Source organism: Panthera pardus, unplaced genomic scaffold, assembly GCF_024362965.1.
Source record: "Panthera pardus isolate Hobbes unplaced genomic scaffold, ASM2436296v1 HiC_scaffold_12, whole genome shotgun sequence".
NCBI lineage: Eukaryota > Metazoa > Chordata > Mammalia > Carnivora > Felidae > Panthera > Panthera pardus.
In genome coordinates this window covers 63,197,456-63,215,513 of record NW_026526677.1, presented here as the reverse complement: position 1 = coordinate 63,215,513, position 18,058 = coordinate 63,197,456, and the positions used below count along the sequence as shown (strand labels likewise).

At 41.7% G+C, this 18,058-nt stretch overlaps 1 protein-coding gene across 1 annotated transcript in view; it reads left to right on the top strand.

Annotated features, from left to right (window-relative positions):
* The window catches only part of TENM4 (teneurin transmembrane protein 4), a 2,883,939-nt gene that overhangs the window by 1,482,386 nt on the left and 1,383,495 nt on the right, over positions 1–18,058 (top strand). The window contains 1 exon segment of the mRNA XM_053900128.1: positions 12,585–12,662. The gene's annotated coding sequence lies outside the window, so the exon portion shown is untranslated.

Genomic DNA, 18,058 nt, shown 5'->3' with positions numbered 1-18,058 from the left:
CCGAGTCCCATGCTGGGCTGGAACTCAGGAACCCTGAGACCATGACCTGAGCTGAAACCAAGAGTCAGATGCTTAAGGACTCAGCCACCCAGGCACCCCTGCTGTTTCTTCTGGAATGCTCTTCCCTCACTCTCCAAATCATGCTCCTGGCTCAAATACTTCTATTGAGATTAAACCCAGGTGGATTAAACCCCAGAGAGAGGCCTGTTTTCTTTTTTATAATGTACGCCTTTTCTTCTCAGGGTTTCTCAAATTTAAATTTGCATACAAATCACCTGGGGATCTTGTTAAAATGCAGATTCTGGGAGTCTGCATTTTTAACAGTCTTTCAGGTGCCTCTGCCCCTGCCAGTCTGTGGATCACCCTTTAAGCAGTAAAGTCTTAGAATACTAATTCTGGGCTTAAATTATTCATCACCAATAATGCACAACTATATTTTCTTAAATTAAAATTTACTGGTAAATTCCCCTCTGCGAATATGCACGTTAAGGGAAGTGCCTGGTGGTTTTAATGAAGTAAGAGAGAGGTGAGCTTAGACAAGTCCCATTGCCTCCTTGGGCCCAGTTTTCTCATCTGTAAAACAAGCACCTGGCCAATTCCTGCCTTGCCTCCCCACCAGTGTCCCTGCGAGTGGCTTCAGAGCATTAACTGTGCTATACAGCCCTTTTAAAAGTAATTATTTTATTTTCAGTGATTTTACCTTTCCATTTATTTTTAAGCCTCTTTGAAAGCTCTTTGTATGGGGCTTGTCATGGAACTAAAAACATGTCAAGAGGCAATTGGTGTTCTTGGTTGTCAGAGTCTCTGCTAAATGAAAGGTTAAATATTCCAGAATCAGGGCCTTCCAAAGGAAAGCCGTACCCCTGAGAGCCGCCAAATATCTCTTCCTCAAGGCCCATGCTTATGATGCAGCTCTTTCTGTCTACCTTTCATAAATTTGCACCTTCTCTCTTCCTCATGGCCTAGTAACAGCAGCACAGACTTTGGGGTCCGACATTTGAATGAATGTAGGCAAGATGATTCCAAGAGAGTTAGCCTTCCCGAGACAAAGTATCCTCATCTGGTAATCTGTGGAGTGGAATTAACAACAAAAAATAATAATAAGAGAAAGAGGAGAAAGGGGAGAAGGAGTAAAAAAAAAACAAACAAGAGGAAGATGGATAAAGCTGTCTAACTTTTGTGAAAGTCAGACCCGATCAGATGCAGTGTCTGGCTTGTAGCTGGGTCTGTGTGAATGTAGATTCTTCCCCCAGCCTATCCTTAGCCGTCCTTTCTCTCTCTGTTTCTTGTCCTCTTTCCAAACTTCTTCTTCTCCATTGGGCTTCGTTTACCCTCCATCATCCAAAAATGTGTGTGTGAATTAATGAATGAATAGGGGGAAGGATGAATGGGCGATGTTAGTTATAAATACTTGGCATCTTTAATTTGACATTCTGTCTTTTCGAATCTCTGAAGTGTTTTCTTCTTCTTTTTTTGCTTATAACATTCTTGTAAGACATCAGTTTTGACCTTGCTTATGGACACCTTTGCTTTACCTCTGGTTCTTGTGTTCTTATGCCTTATCACTATAACTGCGAACTTCCTGAGGGGGAAGACTAGTTCTAATTCATGTCTGCATTAGCTGTGTCAGGCATGGTGGGCACACGGAATTCTCCCAACAATGTTTTGTTGAATGAATGTATGTGAAAAGGAAAGAAGGAAGAAAGGGAGAAAAAAAAATGAAAGGAAAGGAAAATGAGTTTGCTTTTCTAAACTGAAAGGTGCTTTTCTCAGACAGTGCCTGGCACATATTAGGTGCTCAGAACATACTCACCAAAGATATCTTATTGCCAGTTTAAGTCTTGGGTGGATTCCCAAATGCCAAGCACATGGTAAGAAGTGTTTGATTTGGGGACCTGCAATGACAAACACAAAGAGTAACCTGGAGAAATGGAGAAGGAGAAACCATCTTTTTTCAGTTCAAAGATGTCAAGCTTTCATGTCATTGTCCACCCGGCCTCTGCAGGTGGATGGTTGCCAGGGCAACCATGGCGCTAAGCCTTCACATTCATGGAGTTTTCCATTGATAATTGCTAATGTGAACAAGTGCTGGCTTGCACTTTACAGCTGCCTGGCTTGTAAGTCTACCTTAATTGGATGTGCCAAGATTGAGGAAAAAGTAATCTGCCCTTTCAAGACAACTGACAGGGAGATGAAGTGTTGTTTGGGCCTTTATTGTTACAATTTTGCTGACAAAATTACTATGAACTGTCTTCTCTGGATGCATAGCCTGCCTTTGTTGACAGAACCCTGGTGTTTATCTTCCAGGGGTGGTATATTAAGTCAGGGGAAACTGTGATGAAACGTTTGGAGCAGTTTCGTGGAAATTCACTTGTTTTTTTTCAAGAGCAGTGGGGAGACTTGTGGCAGTGGGGAGAAGCCTGAGGATATGAGGAATTAGAAAGGGGTGAAAAAGGAGCTGATTACCTACTATGGGCAAGACATTGTGTCGGCCTTTCTAATGCACATGGTCTTAATCTTCCCCATTCCTACAAGGTAGGTGTAAAATCTCCAGGCTACAAGTTAGGGAAACTGGCTCTAAAGGTAAATTCCTCTGAAGTCTCAGTTTGAAATTGAGACATGTTGTCAGGATTCAAAGTCGGGTCTTCTGGAGGATAAAAATCTCTTCCTTTATCTATTCCTGTCTGTCAGTGGGAATTTGGACAAGTCACTTCCTTCCTAATTGTAATTTCCCCTCGCTGGTCCCATTTTTGCTTTGTGAAGTCTTCCCAAAGCAGTCCACTCCTTCCTGCTCCGACAGCTCTGTTAATATTTAAATAGATTTACCTCCATTTAGAAAACTTCAAGAGCCTACCAGGTTTTAGGGACAGTGGTAGGTGCTAAAGACACAGATGGATAATTTGAGTTATTTTATAGGAGCTTACCATCTAGATTCTAGGAGAGGCCATAAAGGAACCGGATGCATTCATTTTTTTTTTTTTAAGTTTATTTATTTTTGAGACAGAGAGAGACAGAGCATGAACGGGGGAGGGGCAGAGAGAGAGGGAGACACAGAATCGGAAGCAGGCTCCAGGCTCTGAGCCATCAGCCCAGAGCCCGACGCGGGGCTCGAACTCACGGACCGCGAGATCGTGACCTGAGCCGAAGTCGGAGGCTTAACCGACTGAGCCACCCAGGCGCCCCGAACCGGATGCATTCAATTAGAGAGAGTTGGTTAAAAAGAAAGAAGTCCGTATGTGTGCTCTTGAGCACAGAGGAGAAGAATTTTACCAGGGAACAGGGCCAGCAACAGCCCAGAGTGCAGTAGTATGCCCAGGTGAAGAGCTATGGGACGTTTAGTATTTCAAGAGCAAGAGGTAACTCAGGAGCTACTGGAGACGCTGACAATGGAGAAGGGTCTTATGAGGGAGTGTGGTCATAAACCCAGAGATATGAGAGATTGGTGTTCTTTGCGGTGGGGAATTTCCAATGATACATTTCAAGGCCAGAATCAGCAAAATTTTTCTGTCAAAGGCCAGAGAGTAAATATTTTAGGCTCGCAGACCACATATGGCCTCTGCCACATATTCGTCTTTCTTTTTTTTTTCTTTTTCTTTTTTACAACCTTTTAATAATATAAAAAACCTTCACTGGTGGGTGTAAAAACATAGGCTGCAGGCCACATTTTGTCCAAGGCTGTCGTTTACTGAATTCTGCTTTATGGCTTAGTCTCCAATCTGTCATAGTCCTGGTCACCAATCTTTGATGTCTCAATTCTCCTCTGAAAATTTAATGCCTACTTAGGATCAATATATAGTATCTCATTTAATTTGCACAACAATCTATTTATAAGTTGTAAGAGCTTAATGATTTTTTTTTTGAAGTTGAGTAAACCCTGAAGACAAGCAGGAGCACTTCATAATTCTTCAATTCCCATGGACCATTAGAGATTTCCTAAATTTTTAAAGTGTAAAACGGTTGGACTTTTATTGTGGACATAATTTAGTCCTGCAGTACTTCATAAGTGCATAAGAGCCACCAAATAGGGTGGTATATACCCTAAACCATGTATACAGTACCTGATAAAATAAGGATTTTTCAAAGTTAGTTTTGGCTATATGACATTTTTCACTTACATGCTGACTCTAGAAGGAAATTTTCACCCAATAAAGTGTGCACAATATAATGGGACAGTTAGTGTCCTGGCCTAGATCCATACTCTCTAAAAGTGCAATTCATATTTGTTTTAGAAATCAAGTCATGTGTGGAGCTGATGATTGACAAAAACCCGATCATGTTTTCAGTTGCACCATGGCCCAATCATACCTCTGCCATTCTATACAAGCCAAGATTATGTTGTTATTGCTCTTGTCTATTTCTTTCTTTTTATGTTTTTTTAAAAATTTATTTTTGAGAGAGAGAGAGTGCAGAGATAGAGAGTGCAGAGAGAGAGAGAGGGAGACACAGAATCTGAAGCAGGCTCAGGCTCTGAGCTATCAGCACAGAGCCCGATGCAGGGCTCGAACTCACAAACCGTGAGATCGTGACCTGAGCCAAAGTCACACGCTTAACTGACCGACCCACCCAGGCGCTCCTGCTCTTGTCTGTTTCTAATTGACGTGCAAATCTTTTTTTATACTTACCCCTGTGCAATTTCATTGCCTGAATTTTAACTCCCTGATCAAACTGTTGAGCTTAGCTTGATCTTCGTTTTACCATCCACCACATTATCTGTCCTTCCTAATTTCTTAGAAACCAAGGTTTAGAGGGTCCTTGAGGTTCTATCGGTTGGCACTACAGGGCCCTAGCACTTAGCTACCCACACTCTGCTCGTGCACTTCCGGTGATGGGGAATGGGGAAAGGAATCAATACTTCCCACTGCATTATTGAACAGCTCTAATTGCTTAAAAAATGGGGTAAAACAAAGGAGCAAACACAGGCTCACTCTCAGCAATTTGTGTGTGTCATCTTATCTTATCCTCCAAGCAACCAAGTGAACTAAGTGTTCTTATATTAACTATAAAGATGAGAAAACTGAGGATAAGAGAATGTTCATGTATGTCTTGCTCCAGCTGGGAAGAAATGGAGATGAAATGTAATCCCTCTCTGACTCCAAAGTCCACTGATACTTCCCTGCTTCCGTAGGTGCCTCATTATCACTAAAGATCTTCCCTAATGTTGGACCAAAGTTTCTTTCTTTTGTGCTCTGTTCACTGTGCCCTCCAGAACAATGCAAGATGAATTAGCTCCCTCTTCCACTGCCTTTGCTTGTTGGAGGGCATTATTCAGAGTCAGGATAATGCAGCAGCTTGCAAGCTCTCAGGAGGAACAAGCAGTGGACCTTGGGGGCAACCACATGTGGGGCTATGGATACAAGTTTTGACACAAGATAAATTTGGGTCTGGATCCCAGCTCTTATACTTACTCTGTGACCATGGTCCAGTCATATCAGTTCTCTGACCCTTATTTTACTTGCTATAAAATGAGCAGTATAAAAAAAATTAGTTTAAAAGAGTCCTACCTCCTAGTGGGTGTTGTGAGGGTCACCACCATGATACTGGCAAGCTTGGCACAGTGCCTTGTAGAATGAGTGCTGGGTCATGTGTGCTGCCATGTTGTTCCCGAGTATTCTGGGTTTTTACAAGAAGCAGTACATTCATTTGTGTCCAACAAGGCAATACTCATTATTTAGCTTGTAACCGTCTTTTTCTCTGTTACTGATGAAAGCGTTGAATAATAACAGTTCATTCATACTTTCATCCTTTGTAAGTGCCAAGGGATGAGGTTAAATTCATCGCATATGCTACCTCATTTCTTCCTCATAATATCCTTGAAAGGTAAATACTGTTGTTCTCATCCCCATTTTACAGAGGGGTAAACTGAATCTCAAAAAGGTTATGCAATTTGCCCGAGGTCCCATGGGAAGGTAGTAGTAGAGATGGGATTCAAACCAAGGCAGGCTGGCTCTGCATCAGTCCTACTCTTAGCCTCTGTGCTGAACTGCCTCAGAGCAGCTTGGGGCCACAGGAGCAGAGATTCCATCTTGCTCTCATTCCAAATACTACTCAGCTCTATTTCCTCTTGGTAGTATTATGATGTCTTCATCTCTCCCCAAATCCCCAATACTTTGTGTGTTCCATGACTTGTCCCATCTTCCTCAAGAATGCGAAATTAATTCTCACTAATATGAACAGTTTGTCTTCTTTGAACCTGTTTCCCCATCTATAAAATGGGGATAGAGATCCATATTCAACAACACTTTTGTGAACGCTGAATGTAGTCATTCAAACCCAGTGCCCAGATCAATGTCTGGCATGTCTGAATAGGTTCCCTTTCCTCACTGCCTACAGCATTTGCATTCAAACAGATGACTGAGCAGGATAATTCATGTATTTGCTTGCTCAGCAACTATTTATAAACTGCCTACTATAGTAGGGCTTGGTTTCTGCATTGGATGAATCAGAAAAAAAATTATACTGGAACATTTTATAAACTATACGAAGGAAACAGATGGTCTGGTGGGAGCCTAGAAGGTCGGTACAGCTTCCCAGACTGAGGGGAATTTGATCTGGGTGTTGAAGAAACATTAGGAGTTATGCAGACAGCAGGGGGAGAAAGGAGGCCTTCTAGACTTAGTCATCTGGGAATAGTGATAGAAAAAGTGTGAAGAATGCAACTATTGGTTTATTTACCCACTCTGTTGGTCTGCCATTCCCAGGAAATTGTACCTTCCATTGCTTCCCTTTTCCTGCTAATTTTTATGTAATATACAAGCAACATAATAAAAATAAAGAAATTAAAATCCATGCATCCATCTAATGCATTGAATACTTTTCTTTTTCTAGTCATTATCAATGAGATTCTGTCAGATTTTATTTGTATTAAACAGTCACTGTTGTTACAAATGCATTGTTTCTATTTTTGATGTTTACCATTACTCATGTATTTTCAATGACCTTTACTTTTACATATTATGTTTTATATTTTTAAACTGTGAAAAAGTCCAAGGATAACTAGCTTTGAGAAAGTCACCAAGTGTATAGACTTTGAACAAAATGCCTAGATTCCAATTGTGACACTATAAGTACTATTTTTTTTTTCACTCTGAGTGATTTATAGAAACTTTAGTTATGTTGTTATTGTTGTTATTGATGTTGTTTTTTCTCTCTAAATTGGGATTAACAATAACTACTTTATATTTATTTTCACAAAAATCAAATAGGTTGCATAGGAAGCACTGAGCCCAGTGTCAGGTGATTAATGGTGGCTATGATTATTAATATATAATGCCTTTCTATTTATATATATATATATATATATATATATATATATATATATATATATATATATATGTAAGGATATCTGATTTGATTCTTAGCCAGGGACAAAAGCACACATTTCTTTCTTTTCTTTTCTTTTCTTTTCTTTTCTTTTCTTTTCTTTTCTTTTCTTTCTAAGTTTTTAAGTTTTTTATTTTTTATTTAAAAATTTTTTTTTTACATTTATTCATTTTTGAGAGACAGAGAGAGACAGAGCACAAGCAGAGGAGGGGCAGAGAGAGAGAGAGGGAGACATAGAATCCGAAACAGGCTCCAGGCTCTGAGCTAGAGCCCAACACGGGGCTCGAACTCACAAACAGCAAGATCATGACCTGAGCCGAAGTTGGACGCTCAACCGACTGAGCCACCCAGGAGCCCCTTTTGTTTATTTTCTTAAGTTTATTTGTTTATTTTGAGAGAGAGAGAGAGAGAGAGAGAATGCACACAAGTCGGGGAGGGGCCGAGAGAGGGGGAAAGAGAGAATTCTAAGCAGGCTCAGCACTGTCAGCACAGAGCCCCATGTGGGGCTTGAACTTACAAACTGCGAGATCATGACCAAAGCTGAAATCAAGAGTTGGGTGCTTAACCAACTGAGCCACCCAGGTGCCCCATTTTTTTTTTTACTCCAACCTTTTTATTATCTGTCTTTCAATAAGAATCTTATGAAATTGAAACATTATCAGATGCAATTTGTTCATTGACTCGTTCAATTTGCTAAATGTCCGCTTTGTCCTGAACACTGCCGTAGGCTCCTATGCAGCTCGCTCTCTGGATGGGAAGGACACAGATAAGCATATGATGACAATGCAGTGGGATAATGGCTGTCTACCAACAAGGGCTGCGCAAGGTGCTGTCGGACTCAGAACTCAGCATCTCATCGTGGCTCCCTGTGCCCCGGAGTGACATGCTCCAGCGTCTTCCACAAACCCCTACTCCTGTCTCCACCCCTCTCCCTTACTCTCCCCGACATGCATGCTTTCTTCTGGTTCCCTGCTCTTGTTTCGACTAGGATCTGTGCACAGGCTCCTTTTCTGCCAGAAACCCTTACTCAACTCTTCACGCGTTGCTTCTTTCCCCTTGTCATCTCAGCTTAAATGTCATTTCCTCACAGAGCCCCAAGCCATCTATTGGCCTGTTGCCCTCTTTTTGTTTGTTTGTTTGTTTCTAACCTAGCATCTTGATCGTTTTCTTCTTAGGATGTATCAAGTGTGTAATTGCATAGCGCCCCTTCAGGCGCCCCTTCAGTGTTCTGCTTCATGCAGAGACCATACTTGTATTCATCCCTGTTCACACAATACCCAGTAGAATGGAATGGAGAAAGGGCTCAGTAAAATACATACTCAGTGGATGAAAATCAGGGGAGTGATCTATATATGGGTTCAATCTCACCAAAGGGATAAAAGTTGACTAGAGGGACATGGAGAAATCATGTTTTATTTTTTTAAATTTTTTAAATATTTATTTATTTTTTAGAAAGAAACAGAGTGCGAGCAGGGGAGGGGTGGAGAGGGAGGGAGACACAGAATCTGAAGCAGGCTCCAGGTTCTGAGCTGTCAGCACACAGCCTGATGCAGGGCTCGAACCCACAAACCGTGAGATCATGACCTGAGCCTAAGTCAGACGCTTAACCGACTGAGCCACCCAGACACCCCAGGAGAAATCACGGTTAAGTATCATGATTTGGAGGCAAGCACACAAGTTTAGAATCCATTCTGATTTGTCTTTAAATCTCCATCTTGCTATATACCAAATACATGATCTAGGCAAATCATCTCAATTTTATGGCCCATATCACCTTCATCTGTGAAATGGAGATAATAGCACCAAATTGCTAGGTTGTTGTGAGTAGTCAACTTAAGGTATTCAAAGCATGTGGGTAAATAAACAAAGAGCATTATCATGTGTGTCCTCAGATGTGATAAGGAGGACCATGAATTGTGTGGGCTGAAAATACTTTGGCAGAGTGAGTCCCCGTGTTTCAGTCTGAGAGGGAGAGACAGTGGTCTGACCCGAAGCACTAGGCTGCTGTGAGGAAAATTGAATTGTTGCAAAGTCTTTGGAAGTACAAAGTGCCTACAGCCAATTTTTGAAGGTCAAAGATTTATAGTTTGTTTGTCACAGCATCCAGGATGTAGAATAATGGTCTCTCCTTATCCCAGGCACTCGATGCTGTACATGTGGTAGTTCATTTAATACTAATCATCTATAAACTGTGATTTCCCTTGCTCTACAAATGAGGAAGCTGAGACTCAGAGATGTTAGGAAACTTCCTCAAGACCATGGAACCTGTATGTGACAGAGCTGGACTTCCGGCCAAGTAGCATGGCATTGCCAGTGTGCTGCACAGCCCGTGTGTGCAGAGAGCCCTGTGGAATTTAAATTGTTACATGTATGAGTTCGAATTCCTACTCCACCACTTACTAATTGTGCAGCCCTAAACAAGGTGTATCATTTCCCTCAGCCTCCGTTTCCTCACTTAAAAGATAGAAAGATGGTGATATGTCCTTAGAAGGGGGTGGTGACGTTTAAACAAACCAGCATATGTGGTTGGTAGGTGTGGGCCTCGTAGGTGATGCTCAGTGAAAGGTGGCTTGCCTTACCACTCACACTTGTACTGAAATCTGCTCGTGGGTCTTGACAGAGTTGAGATTTTATAAGCCTTGATGGCTGTTAATTGAGAAATATGCATCCGTGACAGGTAATCAATATGCTCATTTGGCAGTCAGGTTCCAGATGAAATAAAGCTAAACGATGATGCAATTAGCATATACAAACAAATCCCCCACAGAAGCCAAATAAACTTGACTGTCTTCTCCATCCTAATCATGCCACTGTGTTTGGAATGCATCTGGAAGGCATTTTCCCAGTAAATCTGGACCCAGCTAAATAAATAGAGCTTCTTTCTTGGATGTTTGCTTTACCTGCTTTCTCCTTGGAGCTCAGTTTCCCTCCGCCCAAGGTAGACAGCACGTAGGCCTGACTGCTTAAGTGTGAAGGGCACGCTGCACACCTCGCTGACAGACAGTGTCCCCTGAAATTCACTTTGTCATTTCTTTCCCGGTTCTCAGACAGAATGACAACAGCCAGCGATTTTAATGGGGAAACAGTTCAGGAGGCAGGTTCTCAACAGTCTCTGGCAAATCTTTCTAAAAACATCCTTCTCCTGTATTGCAGTGGGTGAATTACCAAACAACGAGGTGCCTGTCTCTTTGGTCACTTTCACACTAACCTCCAACTTTCTCGTCTGGTTTTCACAACTGCAGTTATTAACTTGAAAATGCATCATAACTGTCACATGCCAGTGAGCATAATAAATCATAACCTGAGCTGATTGTTTAGCTAAAACAGTAAGCCATGATTAAAAAAAAATCCTACATCCTCTACTTATTAGCCCGGTGTCTTGGGCAAGTAATGTTAATCCTCATGCCTCTGTTTTCTATCTTTCCAAAGAGGGTGATGACAGTACCTGGCACTGGGTATGATGGGAAGGCCAAATGAGATCATTTATGTAAAGTTCTGACATCACTGGCTGGTGCAGAATAAGCTCACAATGCATACTGTAGCTATTATTGTCATTACCACTCTAAATTGTAAGTCAAAACCGAAATGAGACTAATTTGGGTCATTTAACCTTTCCATCCAGTCCTTTCTGGTCGGCTTGGGATATTGCAAAGAACATGAGCTTTAGGGACATATAAACTTGGATTCAAATTTTGGCTCTACCATTTCTGTGTGACCTCATGTAAGTGACCTAACTTCTTTGAATATCAGTGTCTTCATTTGAAAGCTTTTTACAGAGTGTATGTAAATATAAATGTCTCCTCCCAGAAATTTGGAATTTTAGCGTAAGCTAAAGCAAGAAAACTTGTGACTGTATTAACAGTCCATGACTGTTATGGACCCATGACCATCTCGACGCTAGAATGATCTGAAACTGCTTGCAGAGTAAGTAGCCAGTGATAGGACCAGGAAACTGGAAAGGGCCTCTTGGTATCATCTTGTCCACTGCGTTCATTTCATGGAGACAAAAACCCCAAAGAAATTCAGTGGCTCATCTGAGATGACACAGTAGGAAAAGGCTGGGCCCCAGAGCTGAACCCAGTTATCTTACAGTGATCAGTATTCCACCTCAGTCTGTCAAAGCAAAAGATCAAAATAAACAAAACACCAATTAAATGTAGATTAAAAACAAAGGTTGAAGGGAAAGGAAAGAAGGAAAGGAGGGCAGGAAGGGGAAGAGAATAATCGAAACGGAGGTGGGGCATCATTTGGAACGAATGGCAGTCCAGTGGTGCAGATTATGGTGAAGCCAACGTGATAAAGTGGTGAAGAGGGTGTGCCCAGGTGAGCCACATGGACTCGGCTCCCACCTCGGCCTCTGCAGGGCTGTGTCATCTGCAAAAGGGAACTTCACTGCTCCATGCCCCCAGGTTTTTAATACTATACTCTCTATATGCGTGTTGTGAGGGCTAAAGAGATGATTGGTATAAAATTATTAGTACAGAGCCTCACGCATAGGAAACATTGAATACATTTAGCTGTTCTTATTAAATGTGAAGTTAAGTATCATTTCTTGTGTTTTTTTTTTCGATTTTTAAAGCAGCTGTTTTGAAGTCATTGAGATATTCTGCCTCCCCGCCCTTTTTAAGTTAAATGCCATGAAGCTAACACTGTGGAAAGGTGTTGGAAGTAATTACAAGAGAAGGAGAGGCTGGGGGAGGGGGCTGCAGAGGAAATAAGCACTAATACCTGGGCAGGACCTGCTAAGTATGTGTATGGCACTATGGGGAGAACTTTTCGTGTCTTCTATTTAATCCTTATCACAGGGCTATGGGGTAGGTATTGTTGTCCTCATCATTATACACATGAGGAAAATAAAAGTCTGAGCAATTAACGTTTGACCGAGGCATTTCTGGCATAAAAACCTCTTTCCTCTCCCTTTCAAGATATAATCCCTGCCTACCAAGAATGCAATGCAATCCCTGCCTACCAAGAATTCCAAACAAGCAGCCTACATTCCCAGAAATCATTAGAAGAAAGATCCAAGAAAACCATCTATTAAGGGGTTGATGTGTGTGTGTGTGTGTGTGTGTGTGTGTGTGTGTGTGTGTGTTTTCTTTCTGGTTTTTAGGCAAGCTATTGCTGTTAGCTGTCCTGTGTCATTGCCATGAAGTAGTCTTGTTCATTTTCCCTTCCTCTGTTCCCTTCTATAAACTGTGAATCACCACATTTAAAAGTAGGCAGTCTCTTAGTTTACATGTTCTTCTGTGTTTTCTCATACCCAGGATGAACAGTATTGCGGCTTACAATAAAGCTTGAGTTATAGTTTTCTTCTTGGACATTGATGGAAACATCTGAATAAGGTAAAATCATATGCATTTTAATTACATTTTATATATGATTAAATTTATTATTATTCGCTCAAGCGTTTGTGATTTGCTTCATGCCGGTGGACAAGCAGGGGAGGGAAAAGCAATAACTGGGTGTTATTTCCCTTCTCTTTAGTCTTGAGCAAAACCCTGTGGGTTGGAAAGTGGCGTTCTCAACAGACTTTTGTTAGTAGGGTCTATCACAGTGGGTGGAGGAGATTGGCATTAAAAGTGCAGATCTTCTGGGTTTGGATGGATCGGTTTTCTTCCTGTGTTTTTTGTTTTTGTTTTAAATCTTAGAAGTTCTGAGGAGAGGACTGAGTCTTTATTTGTAATGCAAAGGGAAGGTCTAGCACTTTAAAAATTCTTGCAGGTCAGATCCCCTCTCTGCTTAAATCCCCTCTCTGCTTAATAGATTTCAATCAAAAATGAGAAGAACTATATTTAAGTAAACTTAAGTACATTGTTTGTTGTATGGGAGGAAAATATTTTCCTGTATCCTCAGTTTAGTGCCTGGGGCTTATGGATTAAGTTGACAAAAGACAGATTAACAGGAGAAAAAGTTTATAGACGTGTGCAAAGCACATATACGTGGGCAATTGGGTGATGAGTAATTGAAAAGAGTTATAGATTGGGACTTGTGTGCTTAATTTAGGATGGAAAAGAGGCGGGAAGGAGAAACTTCTATAGGAAGATCACATAGGTTTCTTTAAGAAAGACAAATGGGTTTTTTTGAGAGGACAAACAGGAGATAAGAAAGTTTGTGATAATATTTGTCTCTGCAGATATGAGTGGTCTTTCTGTCTTCTTCAGGCCCTAAAACTCCCCAGGAGACAGGATTTAACACAGCAGATTTACTTTTGGCCTTTCTTCTGAGAGCATACCCACCCTGAGGAGGGAATTTATGGCTGTCTTCTTTTCTCAGAAGTTTCTGCCTTTAGTCAAATAAGGGAAGATCCAAGAAGGGCAGCTTTTTTTTTTTTTTTTTCATCTGTTGAATCTCAAAAATCTTCAGCTAAAAATAATCTTCATGCCAACTCTGGGGTTCAAATAGGTCCCCACACTGGCTATCAGCAGATATTCCTGCATTTGTCTTTTTAGTGTATTAGCATTTCACAGTCTGTTAACCTTTTTAGCTTAGAGTGATCAGCATTTAGCAGTGCATGTCTGAAAATACAATATCATATTTTAGCAGAAACTCATTAAGAGTTATCGGATATTCTGTGCTTTTTCATACTGTAGTCTTTGATTTCAACCATAGCTCATGTCTAAGAAAGAAAATTCCAAAGGAGATTTTGTGGTATATCTCTGTGATGGTGACATTCTTTCAGGGTGCAAAGAAGAGAAGGGTATCTAAGTTACCTCCGCTGATGGGAAATTATTTTAAAAGTACCTGGAAGAGTAAGGAAATAGAGAAAATCATCTGAGCAATAACCTGAAGAAGTGAAGAAGAGGAACAATATTCAGCATATAATAGTGACCCAGATGTATAGCCCAGACTGTTTCATCCTGCCATACCTTTTTAACTGCTGAGAACCACCTCTGACTGTAGCCAGTCTTCTGTCCTTAAAAGTCAGAAAGAGGCATAATCCTTGCCCTCCACTCAAGTTATTACAGATGTCTCTGCTTCTTCTGTCTGTCTCACCACTTCTGTGCCATGCTGAAGTGCATCACACCTCCATATAACTAGTGGAGAAGGAACAGATTGAGTTGGCTTGTCACTACTCATGATGGGACATTCTAGTGGGAAAAGTCCTTGTGTGAAACACGCTGTAGGTCCCTGGCCTGTCTCATGTCCAGAATACAGCTCTTTGTCTATAGCTGTTGTACACATATATTGTCCAATGAGTTGTGGTCAGGGTAACAAATCTGCATGGCTTAAAGATGACAAAGTGAAAGAAATAGTCCTGGGCCTCTTTCCCAGGAAGGGGCTCTTGAAATATCAGGTATTTGTAGAACTCCCATTTGGGGGGATGCTGGGTTCCTGGACTGACCAGACTACTGGCTACTGAATCCCTATGCATTGCAATCTACTTTAGGAACTTTAGAATAGCAGAATTTCCCTGGTTCCTATGTGGGGATATGACTGAAACCTGTTTGGACCAGTCCAATTCTAATTTCCATTGAATAGGAAAACACAAAGTTGGACCAACAAAGAATAAAAGGGAAGCTACAACTCTATGCTATAAGGAGCAACGTAAGAGATGACCTAAGGGGGAGGGAGTGGCACTTATGAAAGAACTTCAAAGGGATGCTTGCTTGAGAGAAGGGTCCAGGGAGTGAGATATAAATGACCCCAGGCTTTCCCATTTGTCTAGCTGTACCAAGAGATGCTGGGAATCTTTGGAAAAGCAAAGAAGGACCAATGGAATGTCCTTTTCTACATGCAACCCAGAGGTCCAGAGTCTGAGAGTAGCCAGTAAAAGACAACTTTGATAAGACCCTGGATTCATCCACCCCGAAGGACTAGAGTGGCCTCAGAAAGGAGAGACCAGAGTAGAAACACAAGAGTGAGAAATGAGTTGTGGAATTAATGAATTACTAACAGGAAAGTTGTCGTAATCCTCTTCCCTTCCTTCAATCCAACTTTCTAATGAGCTGGAGGGATCTAAGATCGCAAATACTGCGGTTTCTCCATTTGTTCTAAAGTACGTCTCTGTAAAACTCAAATAACAGGGTATTTTTTTTCTTTCACAGAAAAAAAATAAGTTAATGGATAAAATTCTTTCATTTTAAAACTTTCCTACCCCTGTTTTCTCTTGAACCTCCAAGACCGGTTCTCATTCGGCCTTCTATGTGCACCTGCCAGTGATCAAATTAATAAAAAAGCTGAAAATGATGTTCATGGAAAGATTCAGAAATAGGTGATCGTGCTTAAGTCATGATGTATTTTTTTATAGATTTGAATGACCTTACTCTGGTTTTCTGTTGCATTTTTACACAGCAATCTAGTCATAGTTTCTGCTCATAAAAGTCATACCCACTTTCGATACTGGGTTTAACTGTATCTTTTGTATGAGGGCTGTGTAACGGTCGTGGTGTTGTGTGATTTCCAGGTGTTCTGCCACCTGCACAGGGTACAAAACCACTGTTCAGGGTCATAGTTTCCATTTGTGACTCCAACACGTGGATATAATATTTGTTATTATTGATTGTGTTTCCGAGAACCTCTTTCTAAAGCACTTCATTAAGAAGAGTTCTAGGATGTAAGAGGATATATTTGCCCAGATTTACCAGGCAGAGAGCTGAGGCTTGGGATGTGATAGGCTACAGGTCACTCGATCCTACTGAGACACATGGCATACTCAAGTAAATGCCAACTTAGTGAGTTGCCCAGGATATGCAGGCGGTGACTCCCTCTTCTTGGAAACTGTCCCTAGCCAGAGGGCAAATAGATGCCCTGACACCACTCTTACAAAATGGAAGCTAAAAACAATTCAAGGCCAGTTAGCCAGACCTAGAAAAGGGACTGGAGAGGTGGTCAAAAATATTCACTGAGCCCCTGGTGTATTCCTTAGGAATTAGGTCAGCTGAGGAGGAAAGTCTCCAGGCTGATCTTTTGAATCTAAAGGACCAGTTTCTGGGAGGAAGGAGCCAAGCTGTGAATCATGTCAAGAAGCCTTCGAATTAATGGAATTGAACAAGAGTTCTCTACCACAGACATTTGGATGGTAAAAACCATGTTTGAATTCAGAGAGCCAGATTGCCTAGAAGGCTAATGCCAGAAATCAGATTTCCAGAAGCTACCTAGAAAGAGAGAAATTTCATTGGAGTAGCCAAACCATGGATCTCCAAACCAAAGTCCTTGAGAAATGGCCAGATGTCAAGGAACATACACCAAATACAAACTCTAAGTCTGAAGGGCAAGACTTCCTTTTAAGAAGGCAGAAAGAAAACAGCTAACATTTATGGAACACTGACTATGTAAGTGCCAGGCACTGTTCAATATTGATGCATACCAACTCATTAAAATGAAAATGGTACTAATATCATCCCCATCTTACAGATGCATAAACTAAGGCACAGAGAGTTCAAGTAATTTTTCCAAGGTCAGAGATCTAGGAAGCAGTGGAAGTGGTATATGGCCTTAGAACCCATTTTCCCAGTGGCCACTCTATATTGCCTCTGCAATTTCAAAGGAACTGGTCTGCATCTGGTCTTGGATAAATGAGGAGAATCCAGGATGATTCACCCAAACAAAATCAAGTCTTTAGTTTACCTCTATGGCTGTATGTGTGTGGTCAGTGTGTTTCAGCAGTCTTCAAGTAGAGCAAGAGGGCAGACACCTCAAGGAGAAGCATCCAGTGGTTGGAAATTCTCTGCCAGTGACCTGTTGTAAATTTGGAGCTTATCACAGCTCTGATTATACATTTAGAGTGACATGCTCTCTGAACATCTCTTCTCTGTTTGAATTTCCTGCCCCTGGAATATCTGCGAGGTGGGGTGTTTGTAGGTCAGTCCTAGCAGACGCATTTGAGGGTGGCATCTATGCAGTTCCTACAGGAGCTGAGCTGCATCTGTTCCTGTCTGCCAACATCAGAGTATTCATCGGCACTGAGCTGAGGCCAGTCCCATGGCCCCAGTGCCGACAAACAGAAGCCACGATTCAATCCCCTCCGAGCTGGTGCCAGTTGTCCTCAACCTTCAGTTGCATTTCATGGCCTTATCTGAGCACAGGGTTGGCTGAGGTGACCCTCCCTTATCCTTACGAAACAGAAGGCCTCACAAATCTTACCTTCTGCCCTTGCTCCCGGGGGGACCATCTAGCACCTGACATACTACATGCAAGTTTTTGCAACTCTTGTCCTATAAGAAAAGGCATTTGGTATTGTAGCTTGTAAGCAAAACCTATAAAGTCAGACTAGGGAGCACAGACTGATTCACCACTCCCTCCCCGCCAAGCACCACTGTAGAAAATAAAGAACCAGACAGCCCCTCCCCCACTCCCCCCCCCCCCAGTCCCCTACCCCCGCAAGCCAATGCCTCTCTTATCTCCTCAGCACTCCAGCAGACAACCTCTTTTCCCTAGAATTGTCAGGAAAGCACTGGCTGACAGGTTGTGTTATTGCGTCTGATCCCATTGGTCACATCATGTAACATCTTAACTCTTAACCTAATTCGATGGATGCAGCTTGACAGGGCATAGCAGGGATGCTGGTCTAACTCCCCCAAGCTGTGTTTAAGACCCTACCTCCCCACAGGCTACCGGAGCCTGCACAACACTCAGAGGACTTCAAGGCATATTTCTTGGCCAAAATAGGTGCAGGTGCATCAGCCTACCCTAATTGCAGGTTGAGATCCTTGGAAATAATTGTGGCCATGCTTGTTTTGTTTTAAGAAGGATTAAATCTTAAGTCAGTGCAAGAAAAAATAGTGTTTATGGTGACCCT